The sequence below is a fragment of the Pinus tabuliformis genome, chromosome 8, assembly GCF_031772625.1.
Source record: "Pinus tabuliformis cultivar Carrire ecotype Pingquan chromosome 8, CPIR1, whole genome shotgun sequence".
Classification (NCBI taxonomy): Eukaryota; Viridiplantae; Streptophyta; class Pinopsida; order Pinales; family Pinaceae; genus Pinus; species Pinus tabuliformis.
Window position 1 is genome coordinate 1,863,059,467 of NC_142294.1, and position 18,557 is coordinate 1,863,078,023.

The window sequence follows — 18,557 nt, forward strand, 5'->3', positions numbered from 1 at the left end:
GGAGCCACATATGCGACCAATTAGTTGCAAAGTATCCATGAAGCTTTTTAGACCAATCTCTGCTAAGAATTAGGCCATAAAATTCTGCAATATCTGCAACTAAAATGTTGATAACTTGACATACCTTTGGATTAGATGATAGCCTTATGGTAACCTGATTTAGTTCACTGATTACTTCAACTTATGACCGGTCTAGATGCACTATGCATACTGCTGATTTTTGAGGTTGAATGCTCAACTTTGCACATATTGATTTAGGCAAGATATTAGACAAAGCTCCCGAATCAAATAAAAAATTATACAAATTTTTGTTGAAAACTTCATAAACAAGAAGAAATGGGGGAGTATGAGATCTTGACCTTCCTCCGATTAAAGTGATATCGTTTGGATCAACTTTATTAGTCGCATTAGTTGGAGGTCTTCCCACCTCGTGAGAAGATAGCAAGATTACAACGACGGGTAGAGGTGCAACTGGTGTTGGCATTATGGTACAGGTTTGGAGCTATGGCACAGGTGTTGTCCTTGAAGGCAACTCTATCTGGTGACAGATCTCAGTTCAGGCTTTCAGAATGAAGGAAAAGTCATATACGCAGGTTCATCTAGACAAAGTCGTGTATACACGCAGGTTAGACGTTTCGAAGGCACGTATGCATATACACGCACTTTCATGCAAGGAAAAGCGCGTATATGTTGGAAAACTTACCTTTGGTCTGGGGTAATTAGTCCTTGGTATTTGAACCTATGGTTTTGGACCATGGTATCTCATCACAAGGGTTGATCCCAAAGTATTGGGCCTGTGGTATTGTGTTATTATGGTTTTGGACCGTGGTATTGAGAAAGGCCTAAGACTATAAAAGAGGAAGGAGATAATTTGGCAAAGCATCTTTGGAATCAATTGAATATCTACATGTGCTAAATCTAAAACTTTTGTGATTGGGGTTATGGTGCAGATCTAGATCTAAATGAAGGAGGAACCTAAGCGCATAAAGAAGGATAAGATCTATTGATGGGTCATAATCTTTAAGGCTTGAATGATAGTATCTTTGTATGATTTTGATCTGTTCTGTGAGGTGCACGCTTGATCTATAAATATGATAATCTAGGTTAATTAGTATTTGACTGTTTGAAACAGTAAATTATCCTTTATAGATCTATACGCAGGTTTAGTGAAGCGAAGGTGCGTATACACGCAGGTTCAGTAAAGGAAAACTGCATATACGCAGGTTGCTCCACACACTCGAGCGTATGCATGTAGGTTTCAAGTTGTTTAAGTAGCATATATATATATAGTTTATTGTGATATAGCTGCCTCTGTTTGTTGTTGCAGTGTTTTGGGTTCAGAATTTGGTATATGGTTAATGTTACTGTGTTTTGGGTACAACTGTTAGATAAGTGTTTATTGTGAATCAGTTTTGTTCGGTGGAAAGGAGATTGGTTGAAGTAGAAATCTTGATGATTGATTGATGTTCATGGATCCAGTCTAAAAATTTATGAAACATGGTCCCTGGAAGAAAGAGAAGGTTGTAGCCTTCAGTAGGCCGGCACCTACGTACTAGTAGCTTGGCTAGTACAAGAGCTAAGGGGATTGTAGCTCCCTTCCAGGAGAAGATGGAAAACGAGAGAGGGTTGTAGCTCTCTACAGGTTGTAGCCTGTGTACTGGTAAAGTACTACACTAGTACTTTGTAAAAAGAAGTTTCTTATTAAAGGTAGATAGAGACGAATTGCAGTAGGTGGTTTTCACCCACATTGGGTTTCCACCTTATATCTTGTGTTCTTGTGTGACTGTCTTCTGTTCTATTTTATTGGTCTGGTTACTGTTTATTTCACTCAGATACACAGATTAATAATCAACATCTGAAAGATAAAGTAAATTATAAGTTTGCATTGTATACACGAGTTTCCTTCTAAATAGTTGCGTATATACGCGGTTTTTACTAACTGAAGTAGCATATATCATCTGAATTTTAAAAGGGAATATTAGGCTTGATAATATTGATTCACCCCCCCCCCCTCAGTATTATTTCCAACAATTGGTATCAGAGCAGGCCCTTCTGAAGAAGCTTGATCGCTTGGAGGAAGATCCATCATCTTGAGCAACTACGAGAGAGAAGCATCTATCAGGCCACCGATTTTTGATGGGACAAACTTCGTATATTGGAAGGTAAGAGTTACTGCCTATCTTCAATATCTTGGTATAGAAGTCTGTGATATCATAGATATAGGGTACACTTTTCCATCAGCAACTCCTACAGATCCGGCTGAGAAGAAGAAATATGAAACAAATGCAAAGGCAATCAATACCCTATTAGGATGCCTATCTCAATTAGAAGTCGTCAAGGTTGTGCAGTATAAATCCGCAAAAGAAATATGGGACAAGATTGTTCTGAGCTATGAAGCAGATGAACAGTTAAAACGAGCAAAACTTCAAACCTTCAGGATTCAGTATGAAAATCTCAGAATGCACAATGATGAAAGTGTGGCTAACTATTTCCTTCATGTAGATGAGATTGTTAATTGTATGAAAAACTTGGGTGAAGAAATAAAAGAGGCTGTTGTGGTTGAAAAATTTCTAAGATCTTTGTCCCCTAGGTTTGAATCTAAAGTTTCTGCAATAGAAGAAAAAGAGAATCTATGAAACCTTACCATGTCACAGCTACACGAGACTCTAACTGCTTATGAAATGAGGAAAGGAGGGCCATCAGACAGGAGAGAAGAAGATTTCAAGGCTTCAGGCAAAGGAGACTACTATGAGTTAGGACATGCGTCAGAAGAGGAAGAAGAATCAAATTTTGTCAAGAACCTTCAACGGGGTACTGGAAGATTCAGAGGTAAGTTACCTTTCAAATGCTTTGCTTGTGGGAGAGTCGGTCACTATGCTGCCAAATTTCCTCATAAGGATAAAATTGACAAAGGGAAGGAACCTATTAGATGGAACAAGAAACAAAATGTAACTAAGAAAAGTTACTACACTCATGAAGATAGTGATGGTCTTTCAAATAGTGATGAAGATGAACGAGGTAATAACTATAAAATTTTAATGGCTTTTGAAGATGATGATTACATGGATGCTATAGATGTAGATGGTTTTTATGAAGAGATTTCTAGACTCAAAATATGTTTAGAAGAGAAGAATGTGATCATTGATACTCTGCAATTCCAACTTGATGAAAAAGAAAAATTCCTTGAGAAGTTAGAATGTGAAATTGTTGGTCTTAGAAAAGAAATTGAGAAAACAAAGGCTCTTAATCTTAAATCTATTAAAGGATCTGAAACTCTGGATGAGATTATCAATGTACAGCGTTCTCCACTAATCAAGACAGGTCTGGGGTATAATGGAGAAGCATCTCAAGCATCCACCTCAAAGAGTTATCTTGATGCAGCAAGGAGCAATGAGCAAAAGCCCAATGGAGATCACCAGGTAAAACAAGGACGAATTACATCAAGAATAAACAAAGATTACCAGGTAAATCAGGGGTAATCCACCTTAAGGGTGAACAAAAGATACGACCAGCCACAGGTAAAATCTTCTCAATTTGCCTCAAGAATGGATGACAATAGAAACTACAATCATTTGGCTGGTAGATTTGATAATCACAGAAGTTTCTTCAATGGCCAATGTTTCTCTTGCCATAACTTTGGCCACAAAGTAGCTCAATGTGTTGCCTATAAGACAATAATGACTAGAGAAGCTCAAAAACAAAGAATTATGACTGGGATTACGAAAAGGACCTATAAAAACTTTTCAGCCCTTGAAAATGAAATTGAATGTTCTATTTGTAATAACTTCGGTTATGAAGATTCTGAATGCAGGAGTAGGTTTCAACAGACAAAGGAACAAGCCTTAAGCACCAGAACATGGAGAATAAAGGAACCACAACCAGAAAGATGTGGGATAGATTTTTATGCAGAAGGATAGGAAAATCAATGGTACATTGACAGTGGATGTTCAAAGCATATGACAGGTGATAAAAAAAAGCTTGAGTCATATAGTGCTTTAGAAAAGGGAAAGAAAGTTTCTTTTGGAAATTATACCCCTGCAGTCATAAAAGGAAGAGGCACTGCTCAGTTGAAAGAAAAGGTCAAAGCTGGAAATGTTTTGTATGTTGATGGCTTGAAGCATAATCTACTGAGTGTCAGTTAGATGTGCGATCAAGGAACCGAGGTAATATTTCGATCAAATGGATGTAGTGTTCGTGATCTTGATACATGAAAAACAGTGATCAAAGGCAGAATAACTCCAAATAATTTATACATATTTGAAGAAGGACAAAAACAATGCTATTTGAGCAAGGATGATGAACACTGTTTATGGCACCGGAGATTGGGGCATCTAAGATTTTCACAAATAAGGAAAGCATGAAAATACCAGGCAGTTCGTGGTCGTCCAGATATCAAAATTCCAGACAACACAATATGTAAATCATGTCAGTTTGGTAAGCAAACCAGAACTAACTTCCCTAAGAAGGAAGGATTAGCTAGCAGGCCTCTTCAACTAGTCCATACAGATGTATGTGGTCCATCTAGGAAAATGTCACCTCGAGGAGAAGAATACTTTATATTATTCATTAACTACCTCTCCTGGATGGTTTGGATAGGACTTATGAAGCACAAAGACGAAGCATTCGAAAAATTCAAATCTTTCAAAGCCTTGGTTGAAAACGAATCAGATCACAAAATTAAATGCCTCGGGTCTGATAGAGGTGGGGAGTTTACCTCAAATGAATTTTTTGATTTTTGTGAAGAACATGGAATAAGAAGGGAATTCTCTACAGCTAGGACTCCTCAGAAAAATGGAGTAGTGGAAATAATGAACAGAACAGTTCAACAAATGGATCGTGCTATGCTTGATGAGTCTGGAACTCCCGCAACCTTCCAGGGTGAAGCTGCATTTGCTGCGGTGGTTATTCTCAACAAAACAAATGTCCGAGTGAATAGCACTCAAACTCCTCATGAGCTTTGGTATGGTGAGACTCCTTCGGTAAAACATTTCAAAATTTTTGGAAGCAAATGCTATATTAAGAATAATGATGAACATCTTGGCAAGTTTGAACCTAGAGCAGATGAAGGCATTCTTCTTGGTCATTCTCCCCACAGCAAAGCATATATATGTTACAATAAAGGACTTGGAAGAATTGTTGACAGCATTGATGTGGTGGTTGATGGAAAAGGAAACATTCCTAGGGAAGTAAATTATGAAAATATCGAAGAGGATGAAGACTACCCTCCAAATCAGACTGATGACGAAGAACCTCAAGAGGCACCAGAGGAATAGATAAGGATAGAAGAGAAGACTCCATCTAGGTACATTTAGAAGAATCATCCAGAGTCTCAAATTTTGGGGCAGAAAAGAGGCAGGTATACAAACAAGAAGAACAATTGCAGAAGCCTCAAGCTATTTGGCTTTGCTCTCCTCCACTGAACCACAAAATGTAAAAGAGGCACGCAAAGATGAATGCTGGGTCAAGGCAATGGATGAAGAACTTGAGCAGATCGAAAAGAACAACACTTGGGAGTTGGTTCCTAGGCCAAAAGATAAGAATGTCATAGGGACAAAATGGATCTTTAAAAACAAGTTGAATGAAATTGGAGAAGTTATTAGAAACAAGGCCAGACTTGTTTGTAAAGGGTGTGCTCCACAAGAAGGAATAGACTTTGAAGAAACTTTTGCACCCATTGCTAGACTTGAGGCCATCCGAATGTTCCTTGCTCTCTCAAGCTTTCAGAAGTTCAAAGTATTTCAAATGGACATGAAATCAACCTTTCTGAACGGAGACTTAGAAGAAGAAGTGTACATTGAGAAACCAAATGGTTTCATTCTTAGGAATGATCCAAATCTTGTATGCAGACTAAAAAAGGCTCTCTATGGTCTTAAACACGCTCCAAGGGCTTGGTACTACCATTTGGACAAATATCTTCATCAATAAGGATTCTCAAAAGGATCAGCAGATAGCAATCTTTATATAAAAATTGAAAATGGCAAATTGCTAATACTTTTTGTGTATGTATATGATATTATCTTTGGCAGCAATGAAGAAGCTATGAGTCAAATCTTTGCCTTGGTGATGCAGAAAGAATTTGAAATGTCTTTTCTTGGAGAACTGACATACTTTCTTGGATTGAAAATCCAACAAAATGAAGGTGGTATCTTTCTGTATCAAACTAAGTATCTCAAGTAGATCTTGAAGAAATATGGCATGGAAGATTCAAAACCAGTGTGTACCCCTATGGTTACAGGATGTAGCCTCAGTGCAAATGATGAATCTGCAACAGTGCATCAACCAACCTATAGATCCATGATTGGAAGTCTTCTTTATTTGATAGATACTCGACCAGACATCATGCATGCAGTGGGAATAGTTGGAAGATTTCAGGAAAATCCTAAAGAAACCCATCTTCAGGCAGTAAAGAGAATTTTCAAGTATCTTCAAGGAACTCAAAACTATGGCTTATGGTATCCTAGAGATACAAATCTCACTCTGCATGCTTATACAGATGCAGATTGGGCTGGAAGCGTGGATGACAGAAAGAGAACATGTGGTGGAGCATTCTTTATGGGTTCCAAATTAGTATCTTGGTTCAGCAAGAAGCAGAGTTCGATTGGTTTATCTATAGCTGAAGCGGAATATGTGGCTGCTGCATCTTGTTGCACTCAAGTTCTTTGGATGATGCAAACCTTGCAGGACTTTCAAATCACTTGTACACCACCTATCTCCATCTTATGTGATAATACAGGTGTAATCATCATTTCAAAGAACCCAGTCATGCATTCAAAAACCAAGCACATACCAATCAAGTATCACTTTCTCCGGGAACAAGTGTCGGAACAAAAGATCAAATTGGAGTATGTTCCTTCTAAGGAACAAGTTGCTGTTATTCTCACCAAACCACTGCCTAGGGAGACATTTGAATACCTCAGACAGAAGTTGGGGGTAGTTGATGCATCATTTTGGTGTTAAAACTTGTCTATTTTAGAGAAAAATGGGTGTACGCGAGTTGCCTGAGGAGGATCCGTGTACATACGCCGGTTTGTGCAGAGACAGTCACATATATGGAGGCTTGATGGATATCAGTAGGGACAGGCTCTAGTTGTAGATAGTCTGAATTGGGTCTGACAGAGACCATCTGGCACAGGTTTAGGGGGAGCAAATAAACTTCTAATGATGCATTGTTGACATTATCTTAGAAGATTTTGGTTCTAGTTCACAACTGTTGTTGGTTTCAGGTGGAACAAATGCAGAGGAAGAATAGAAGGAAATCATGGTTGCTGATCTGAATGGTGATTGACAGATGCTGATGCTATCAATTATTGGTGTCTTTCATAAGTATTTCTCTAGATATTTCGTCTCTATGTCATGTATCTCTTTTATGGTGTCAAGGTCATGTAACGGCCTATCTTGGTTTCCCCACTATGCCTGGGATGAAGATGTAATGTATTTGGTTGTCATATGTAAATTTCTGATGTATCCCCACTTGGTTGGGTGGATGATCCCCACTTGGTTGGGTGATGGATGTATGTATTGAGTCTTTTGGTGATAGGAAGGTCTTTTATGATGTATAAGTCTTGGTTCTTCTTGAAGAACATCTTTTTGCAGATCTTGTCTATAGTCAGGGGGAGCATGGTCAGCACAACAGGGCAGAGATTTCAGCATGCACTCAGGGGGAGCACAACCCTTTGCCCTTGATGACAAAGGGGGAGAATGAATTTGAAGATCTTGGGTTGCCATCAAGTCGAAAGGGGGAGATTGTTGGCATTATGGTACAGGTTTGGAGCTATGGCACAGGTGTTGTCCTTGATGGCAACTCTATCTGGTGACAGATCTCAGTTCAGGCTTTCAGAATGAAGGAAAAGTCATATACGTAGGTTCATCTAGACAAAGTCGCATATACACGCGGGTTAGATGTTTCAAAGGTGAAAATGCGTATACACGCACTTTCATGCAAGGAAAAGCGCGTATATGTTGGAAAACTTACCTTTGGTCTGGGGTAGTTAGTACTTGGTATTTGAACCTATGGTTTTGGACCATGGTATCTCATCAGAAGGGTTGATCCCAAAGTATTGGGCCCGTAGTATTGTGTTATTATGGTTTTGGACCGTGGTATTAAGAAAGGCCTAAGGCTATAAAAGAGGAAGGAGATCATTTGACAAAGCATCTTTGGAATCAATTGAATATCTAACATGTGCTAAATCCGAAACTTTTTTGATTGGGGTTATGGTGTAGACCTGGATCTGAATGAAGGAGGAACCTAAGCACATAAAGAAGGATAAGATCTATTGATGGGTCATAATCTTTAAGGCTTGAATGATAATATCTTTGTATGATTTTGATCTGTTCTGTGAGGTGCACGCTTGATCTATAAATCTAATAATCTGGGTTAATTAGTATTTGAATATTTGAAAGAGTAAATTATCCTTTATAGATATGTACACAGGTTTCTCCACATACAGGAGCGTATGCACGTAGGTTTCAGGTTGTTTAAGTAGCGTATATATATTTGATTGTGATATAGCTACCTCTATTTGTTGCTTCAGTGTTCTTGGTTCAGAATTTGGTATATGGTTACTGTTACTGTGTTTTGGGTACAGCTGTCAGAGAAGTGTTTATTGTGAATCAGTTTTGTTCGGTGGAAAGGAGATTGGTTGAAGCAGAAATCTTGATGATTGATTTGATGTTCATGGATCCAGTCTGAACATTTATGAAACGTGGTCCCTGGAAGAAAGAGAAGGTTGTATCCTTTAGTAGGCCAGCACCTACGTACTAGTATCTTGGCTAGTACAAGAGCTAAGGGGGTTTTAGCTCCCTTCTAGGAGAAGCTGGAAAATGAGAGAGGGTTGTAGCTCTCTGCAGGTTGTAGCCTGCGTACTGGTAAAGGACTACACCAGTACTTTGTAAAAAGAAGTTTCTTATTAAAGGAAGATAGAGACGAATTGCAGCAGGTGGTTTTCACCCACATTGGGTTTCCACCTTATATCTTGTGTTCTTGTGTGTGACTATCTTCTATTCTATTTTACTGGTCTGGTTACTGTTTATTTCACTCAGATACACAGATTAATAATCAACATCTGAAATATAAAGTAAATTATAAGTTTGCATTGTATACGCGGGTTTCCTTCTACATAGTTGCGTATATACGCAATTTTTACTAACTGAAGTAGCATATATCATCTGAATTTTAAAAGGGAATATTAGGCTTGATAATACTGATTCACCCCCCTCTTAGTGTTATTTCCAACAACTGGTACTACTTGTAATTATTTCAAAAGAATCTTTTGATGATGTTTTAACTTGCTCAATTCATAAAAATTAATGTTAGCCCTAGTCTTCTTCATGTCTTCTATGATATTATACTCCATCTCATCAGAAACAATCAATGTTTTAGATTGAGTTGGTGAATCTGTTTGGACTGGGCTTGTTTGAGTTGCTTTGGGTGTCGTTTTCTTTGTTGCAACTTTATCCTTAGACATCGAGCTTGCGCTCTTTGGCCTAAGAGTAGGTTGAGGAGGATCGAGTTGATTTCTACTTCTAGTACTAACTGGCGATGCCTCTTGATCCTCTTCATCTGGGAGGATGAAATCCCACATTTCTTGTACTTCTACAACTTCTTCTTCATCAGTAGGTTCTTCGGTAGCAATTTCCTCTTCTTCTTCTTTTGATTCAGCATTTGTAATAGCATTGGGAGGCTTTGAATCAGTTGAAGGATTTCTTATATAAGGCTTGTACGGATTTTTAGAAGGTCTCTGCTACTTTTTTCCTAATTTCAACCATTTCGTTAGACATGGTTTTCAAAATTTTCTGCAATCCTTCTAAATCAATTGGGTCTTTCGATTGTTTTTTCTTTGGATCTTCATTAAAAGTAACCTTCTTACATTTTCGTTCATCAACGGCATTTTTCTTTTCTAAGGCTATGATACGTTTCTCTACCGCTATTTCTTTCTTCATATTGTCAGCTAAAGTTGTTTTGTTTGCCCTATCAATGAAGATTTCTATGTTTGATGGTAGAGCAGATATATACCATTCACTTCGAACTTCTTTGCTAGGCTTGGAGGCGGTAGGAATTTTGTTCAACAGTTTATTGAAACATGAGTTGAAATATTTGATGGGTTCCTTTGACTCAGCCCTAAGTGTCGGATAGGAAAATCCCTTCTGCGGACAGAAGCGATCCCACTAGCCCAACAGGGGTCTAGCGACAATCAATCAAAGCTACTACGCAGGTTCCTAACTGCAAATAACAAAAATAAGTAAAGAAGGACCTACTTGGGGTCCAACGCTAGTGTTGATGAAGCGGAGCCACTTTCGTTCCTTGGTCCTGGACGGTCACAATCCTTCGCTATCCTCGCGAGCGGACACCTGCACACATAAGGAATGATACAAACACAAGCGTGAAATCTGATATAGGCAATTATATATCAGTCAGAAAGGACATAAATTTACATCAAACACCATGTAAACGATGAAAGTGGAACCATAATAGTAGTCTTCTATTATTAATGATAAAAAGAGAAGAGTACAACCAAGGTTCTGACGCTGAACCTCTCCTCTGTCTAGGCAGGCAGCTATGTGTGTCTTGCAATCGGCAGCATCACCTCTCTATGCTTCACTATCTCTAACTCAAGAACTCTAGCACTTCGAACTCCCACTAGCAAACTCTAGAACTTGAGCAATTAACTCCAAAAACTCTTGGAACTATCAAGACTATTGGAACTTAGAACTAGCCTGTCCAATGCATAAGGACAAGCTTATATTGGCGAAGAAGGGAGGAGGATACAATGAACCGGGACACCTATTGTGAATTGGCAACATCCATGAAAAGCTACTGTGGATAGATATGATGACTCTCGAGCTTTATCAAGTGGATTTTTCCTCAAAGGAGCTCATGATCCGGGAGGAAAAATCATACAGTCGTGCTTTTGGCAAAAAACATTACTAAACTTGATTGGCGCGGGCATTGTTCTAAGACAGAGCGCCAATGGTCGCGCCCCTTTTTGAGGATCTTCATGATTGGCGCGGGTGAGACACTGGGAACTCGCGCCACTGGAAAAAGAGCACTTTTTAGGGGAAATTTGCAGAAGGTGTCTTCAGGGAACATGAAGTACACACTCAGGGGAACATAATGCAAGTGTTTTTAGATTTTGTCACTTCTTATAACTCCCGGGATAAATTCTCCAAAGTACGACAAGAGGAGTAACAGGGATGGTGACAAATTATTGTGTAACACTAAGATTAGACAGGTCGTTAATTAGTGTCGCGGTAGACCTGTCATCTCTGAACTTAGTAAAGAATTGTTCTTGGAAAATATCCCAACTAGTAATAGATCCTAATGGTAATGAGAAATACCATGATCCAGATGCTCCTTGCAAAGTATAAGGAAAGAGCCGAAGAACAGTGTCTTCATTAGTGGCCCCATTGAGATTTATAGATAACATAAAGTTATTTATATGTTCTTATGCTAGCATGCCTATTTCAGGATTGAACTTAGGCAGCCATTTTTTAGGATGGGTTGATATTTGACTCAAGGGCACAGGCATTAAGACTGTCCCTAGGTTATTCCATGGAGATTGGGCCATCGTTGAACTACTAATATAGGAAAGTGCAGAAGATAATCCCTGTGGTTGGGAAGATGAGGATTTTATAGTTCTAGATGATTGAGAAGGGAATGTGGAAGTCCAAGTGTATTGGTGAACAATAATCTGAAGTGGAGGGGTGGATGGTTGACTTCGCGGTGGAGAGGTTGAGATGGATGATGATGACAAAAGAGTCTCGCTATCAGACCCTTTAGCTGATTTCCTTGATCTCTTCCTTGTAGGTAGAGTTAACTCAGTTGGTTCAATACCAATCTTTTCGCTCTTCAATCTTGTAAGAGGATGAGCAAGGTTATATTGTGAAGTCACACTACCTTGAGATTCTTCAGATCTTTGAGGTGATATAGAAAATCACTGAAGTTTATGGATCAAAAATTCAACTTCAGGAGGTTCATTAGTAGATTTATCTGAAATGTCAGGGCTTATAGTAGCGGTTGTTGTTTTATCGACTTCTTTCTCAAGATTTAAGGATTATAAATGCGATGGAGAAGTCGGGGGAGATGATGAGGCTGATTTACTCTCAGAATGGTATTTATATTTAGATTTACTTTCCATTCATAGTTCGAGGCCATCCTTCTAGCACCAAATATGTTGAAGCCCCGAAAATTGGGTCTACAACAAGGGGGATACCCACCCGGTCTGGACCTTGGTTAGCAGCTCCTTTTCCATTTGGTATAGTGGGTCCGACTAGGGATATGGGACTAGTTTCCCAATTTATGTGTGTCCGTGTTGAGAATTGATATTTCCTTCCTAATAACTTCTAAATAAAATGAATTTATTCTTGTTATAGACATTTTTGGGCACTGCAACCCCAATCATACATGTCCATAAACCAAGGGCTTCTAAGTCCCTAAAAGTGTTGTTTCATACCCTAAAGGAACAAGGTAAGCTGATTACATCATCTCCCAGAAGTTCTCCATGAAAAACTACTCAGAAATGGTCAAAACTAGATCATACTGATTTCTTAGTGCTAAGGGTGAGATGCATCGCACCTATTACACACGGGGGGTGTGATGCATACTAAAAATTCCTTCTATAGGGTGCGATGGACAAATGGCAGAGACAGTTTGCTAAGTGGATGATCTTGGAATCTTCTAGAAACTTCCCCAGGACACTTGTCTCTCTGAATTCAACCAGGGATGAGTAAGAGATCATCAATCTCCAAGTGGAATCAAGAACTATCAGAGAGAGGACACTAATCAAAATCCCAGAAGCTGACTCACCTCCTTGCAATAATCTATATATGGATCCCTCATCCCAGATATCCAGAGGCTGGAATTTTGTATCTTGTAAGGAAGTGCTGTTGGTTTCTTGGTGGAACATCATAGTGTTGGGTGATCTAAGCTTTTCATGAGGTGAAAGAAGGGCTTTCATGCTTAAGGATGACACTGGGTCAGAACAATTGGTTGTAATCCTCTTTACTATACTTGATATTAATAAAGCTATTCTAGTTTTCCTCCACATTCTTGTATGTTTGATGATATATGCATTTGTGTAGTCAATATATATCTGGACCTATATTGTTTATGATTGTAGATATTTGTTCTTCGATAATATTATGCTGCTTTGATTCCATAGGTGCTCTTTGAAGCTGGGTAGATAAAGGAGAAGCAGCAAGGATCTGTCAGAAGGGAGAGGAACCGAGCAAGGAACCAAGCGCAAGACTGAGGTTGGTGTCCTTCATTCCCCTCTTATCTACTTCTCATAAAGGAAAACGAAAGTAATTTTAGTTTGTTTGTTTCTAAGATAGCTACCAGTCTTAGTTGGACTAGCAACTCTGAGTGGACACTAGATTTCCCGATAACAAAATTGCGACTCCCCTAGGAGTGAATAGATTGTTTTTTTATCTATATTTGTTTGTTTTATAAACTTACAGACAGAGCCTGAAGTCAAGCCAGCTAGCCTTCGAACTGCATTTTCCAAGCAAGTGCAAAGTAGCTCAATGCTGCTTCAGTCTATCTCCGGGTTTTGTTTATAAACTGAAAAATCGATTTACAAACCTTCTGATTGCCCTAGTGGTGGCTCTAGTAAACTCATTAGATCAGCCCCTATGATTTCTATTTACTATATATCACTTGCTCAGCCTAAATCCTTGAACTGAGCTGCAAACTGTGACCCGAAACCCAGTTGAAGTCTCGTCCCTGGACCATCACACCTTCTCCTCTTGGGAATCTGGATGCATCGCACCTCCCGTGTGTAGTAGGTGCGCTACATCGCACTTTCCATGTGTTACAAGTGCGCTAATTAGACAAGACCTCTTCTGCTCTCAGATCTTGGTTTCTGTGTTCACTCTCTTCAGCTTTATTCAGGAGTTTTGCTGTCTGTGATTAGTATACCACTGTGGAAACTACCTTCCTTTCCATCATTCCACCTCCATTGTGAAAAGAACTGTGAATGTTTTAATGTATTTTGCGCCATTTTTGGTTCTCTTTTACAAAGTAGTAGCATAATCGAACTGTTGTTTCTTGATTTGGAAGTGTAGCAAGTGTCATTTTCAGTCATAGAAAAGAATTCTCTTGTTCTTGACGATCGATTATATGGTTACTCTTGTATTTGATTTGAATTAGTAGTTTTTCAAGTGTTGAAAGCAGTTTTCAATTCAAAATAGCAAAGTGTCGTCATTTTCTTCCTTTCGTTTTTGAAGAGAAATTTGTTAGTACTTTCGCTTTGAAAAGATAATTCAGATTTGTACTTAGCATTCTTCTTGTCATTCACACATTAAAAAAGCTGAAAATAAATACATGCATGTGCATTTTCATTTAGACTGCTTGTTGGTTTGATTTAGGACAGTGCATCTAGTGTGTGCTCTCTGCTCTATGTTGAAAGAATACCATCTCTCTTTCTTTAGTAGCTAGGATTTTCATTGCAAAAAGAAGATTAAACGATTGTTTATCATCTTAGATTGCATTTTAGGAATTATATCTACATCACGTGGTGAACCTGAAAGGGAAATTTCTTAAGAAAGATCAACTATAAAATAAATTTAATGAACCTAAAAACGCTTTGGAACCTAACGCACATAGAAGTCTAGGCTAGAGACGTATTTCGACGTCGTAAAGCCTGGTAACTATTGCTTTCACTGTTGGTTGGGTGATTCCTCCTCTTTGAGACAACAAGTGCCATTACGAACTTGTGCTCCCACATATTGTCGAGTATATATTGGGAGACCACAATAGGCTATATCCTTTATCCATAGGAAGCCATGTCTGCTGCCCTATCGATCGCAATGCACTATACACAACATTCAGGAAGATTGATTGGCATACTGTAAAAAGTATTCTGTAGTTTTGCGATTGGTTTGGTAATCCCTTTGTCTAGATTTCCAGAGTAGTCTCTTTTGTTCCTTTTCAGACTCCTTAAAGGAAAAGGTGGATCTAAACACTTGTCACTTCAGGCTCATTAAAAATCGAAGGTGACTAGAGTCATTTTATGTTTTTTATCGACTCTTAAAAATTGAAAAAACAAGTTGTGTCAAAGCTTCTAAAATTCATTTAATTCGGAAACATTTTTCCCCTTTATTTTTAGTTGATCGAGTAATCCGCAATCATGGAGGAAATTCAATTAAAACCCCGTCATTCGCAGAGACTTATGAGTCAACCATCTTTGTCTCCAGAATCGAAACTATTCTGGACAAAGCGAACTCATTTAATCGACTCAAAGTCCCCATGGTCAGGTTGGAACAAGTGTTCTGACACCCTCGGAGACTCCGGTTACTCCAAACATTTCTGGTACCCCTGCCTTTGCAGAAGAAGTTCCGCAGCCACTAGAGGACAATAGAATTGATCCTAGTGTGAGGGTAAACACTTCTATACTTGAACTGGCTCCATCTATAGCTGATTCGGAAGGTGTTGTTCCCCATACATCAGTCGTTGTAGAAACTATACCTTCTTTGACACCAAAAATATTTTACGGACCTGATGGTCTACCTCTTCCAAATAGTTTGATTGTTATATAAGAGATTGTGAAATATCCCCCATCTAGTACTCCATCGCATTTCGGAGTTGGGATCACTCTATATCCTTCTTCGTCAGAAATTAGTCTACCGTTATCGGAAGTTCCTGTAGAATCGCTAGGAAATCTTTTGGATAGGCTAGATATGTCTGAACAACCGTCGACATCTAGGACTGTGTCATCTGACACAGCAGCGACAGAACTTCCTGCTACCACTCCAACAATGTTCATCGATGTATCATCTGTCGCAACTAGTTCTCAATCACTGGATGCAATCCATCCAGGGGTTGTTTCGACGGTATGGTCTATTCCCGTTTGTTCATCTGGAATAATATCTAGAATCTCTTATGTTGAGTCTCAGTAAATTGATCCTTCGCAGTGTTAATTTGGGTAGTCTGATCTTCAAAGGCAAATCATTCCATTAAGTACCAGATTACCACTGTATGGGGGGCAATATGCCCTTTCATTGTCTCCTCCGGGACGCCAAACATACGAGCATTCACAACAGAATTCAAGTTATGCTGGAATTACATCCAGTGGTTGAATACCAATACTGCCTCAACAACCATGAGTTGTATACTCAATGCAACAAAGTATGCCTATGTCAAATATCCCCACTACACTAGCTATTATGACGGTGTCGCAAGTACAAGCATTGCCTGTTGTATGCCAACCTCAAGTCTCTCAGGTTGCAATCTAATAGCCCCTTATCCCTATGATGCCACCACAATCATCGGTTAGTGGCTCCTTAACTGGAGTGACCCAGGCTCAAACGGGTACCATTACCCCTCATCTTGGTCAAACAGCCAGTATTGGACAACAGCACATGGTCTCACAACCATGGCTAGTGCAATATCAACAACCACAATTCCAACAAGTTTACCAAGGATCTGAGCACCAAATCTTTGCAAGTAATGGGCAGCCATATATTCAAAACGGTCAACATCAACCATTTCATAATGGTTATGCCCATCAACCTTACCAAAGTTATCAGCATCAAATGCACTATGCTGGTATGCAAAGACCCACTGCTCAGGCAATCCCATCTTATCCTGGGTATGCTTCACCGAACTTGAATCAACAATTGCCCTTCGTGGCAACTTTAGAGTTACCAAATCTAAATTAGCTAACAAACGATCCAATCGCTTATGCCCCTTGGTGGCCACCGATTCCTCATAAACTTCCGTCAGATATTCCTAAATTTAAGGGAAATCTGGGTGAATACCCATCGAATCATGTGATGACCTTTCACTTGTGGTGTTCATATAACACTCTAAATGATGATTTGATCAGGCTTCACCTTTTTCAGCGAACGTTAACTAGTCCAGTAGCAAAATGGTATATCGAATTGCCTACATCTTCGTTTGATAACTTCAATACCCTAGCCACAACCTTTTTAACCCATTTGCAATTACCCATAAGGTACGAAACGGGAACAGATCTTCTTACCAATTTCAAGCAAACAACGGCCACTCAGATATCCGATCATATTCATGAGTGGCAACGTTGTCGTAGAATGGTAAAAACATATGTTCCTGATCAGCTGTTAGCTTAATGGTTTATTAAGTCGTTGTTATCTTCTATTATGGAAGATGTGGCAAAGGGAGGAGTCATCACTGAAGAGCAAGTAATTGCTCGTGTGCAATATTTAGACTTGATCTATACCCAGTCTGGCACGCTCTATGATAAAATCCCTGATGCCCCTAGACTGGAATTTTCCATTCCTCCTTCTCCTAAATCAAACAAAGACTCTCATGCCGGGGACGGCATGATAGGAACGACCAGCACAAAAACCGTAAAGGCTAAGTCAAAAAAGGCCCATACGGTTTCAGGTCAAAATGCAAATGAATAACTTCTTGCCTCGGGAGTAAAAACTGTATCAACTGACAAAGGCAAAGAAACCAAGCAACTAGGAGGCAAGAAGAAAAAGGGAAAAAGAAGAAACAAGAGGAGTTGTCCCCTGAAAAATCTTCTGCAAACCCTTCTGGAGATGGGAAACCAAATCGTCCATGCCTTATATGTGATGAGGATCATTGGACAAGAGAATGTCCATATAAAGCTGAGCTTAGGAAATTCTTCAAGGATTCAAAAACCTCGGCTGTATTGATTGATCTGTTTCCAAATCCAGGAACAAATCTGGTTGCCAGTGATAATGCTTCCCCATCCCAAGTGCTAATGTTTTCGGCTTCCAAGCCGCAAAATGATGCTTTGATATCGACAAGGAATAAAGATCACGGGAATCCACAGCTGTCGGACAACAAGGCCAATGATCAACCCAGTAGTTCAACAACAACTTCGACCGAAGTTGTGCCACCCATCATTCCTGAATTAACGATAAAGCCACCAAAGGGAGTAGTGCACAAATTGACATTTAATCCTCATGCCAAGCAACACAGCATTATAATATAGTGGAGGATTTGGCCCAATCACCATCCGCTATGTCGACACTTGAGGTACTGCAAAATTGACCCTCTCAAAAGAAGGCTTTATTATCAGCGATAGGTGGGATTGACCCAACGGATTCCAATCTTGTGTCTTTTAATCACAAAGGATATGACCCTTAGTTACCAGCTCAACTAACTTTCCTGATTCATGTGAAAACCCTCAAAAAAATTGTTCATCGAACAATTATTGATGAGGGGGCATCTACATGTATTATGTCGATGAGTTGCTAGAAAACTTTAGGATCTCCACCCTTGTCACGATCTTCAACGACATTAAAAGCATTTGATGGGTGAACATACACCCCATATGGGATTTTAGGTAACTTGCAAGTCGAACTAGGGGGCAAAACAGTCGAAATAGATGTTGAAGTAATTGACGGAAACCTCGATTACAATATCCTACTAGGAAGGCCCTGGATTTATGCTATGGCTGCAGTTGTGTCAACGTACTTTACAAAGATTTCATTTCCTTTTCAAGAAGGAATTGCAATCATCGACCAGCAAACATTTCTCCCCAATAGTTCACAAGTTACGAGAAGCATTTCGATGATCCACGGAAGCCCTCATTCGCTTCAAAATAACA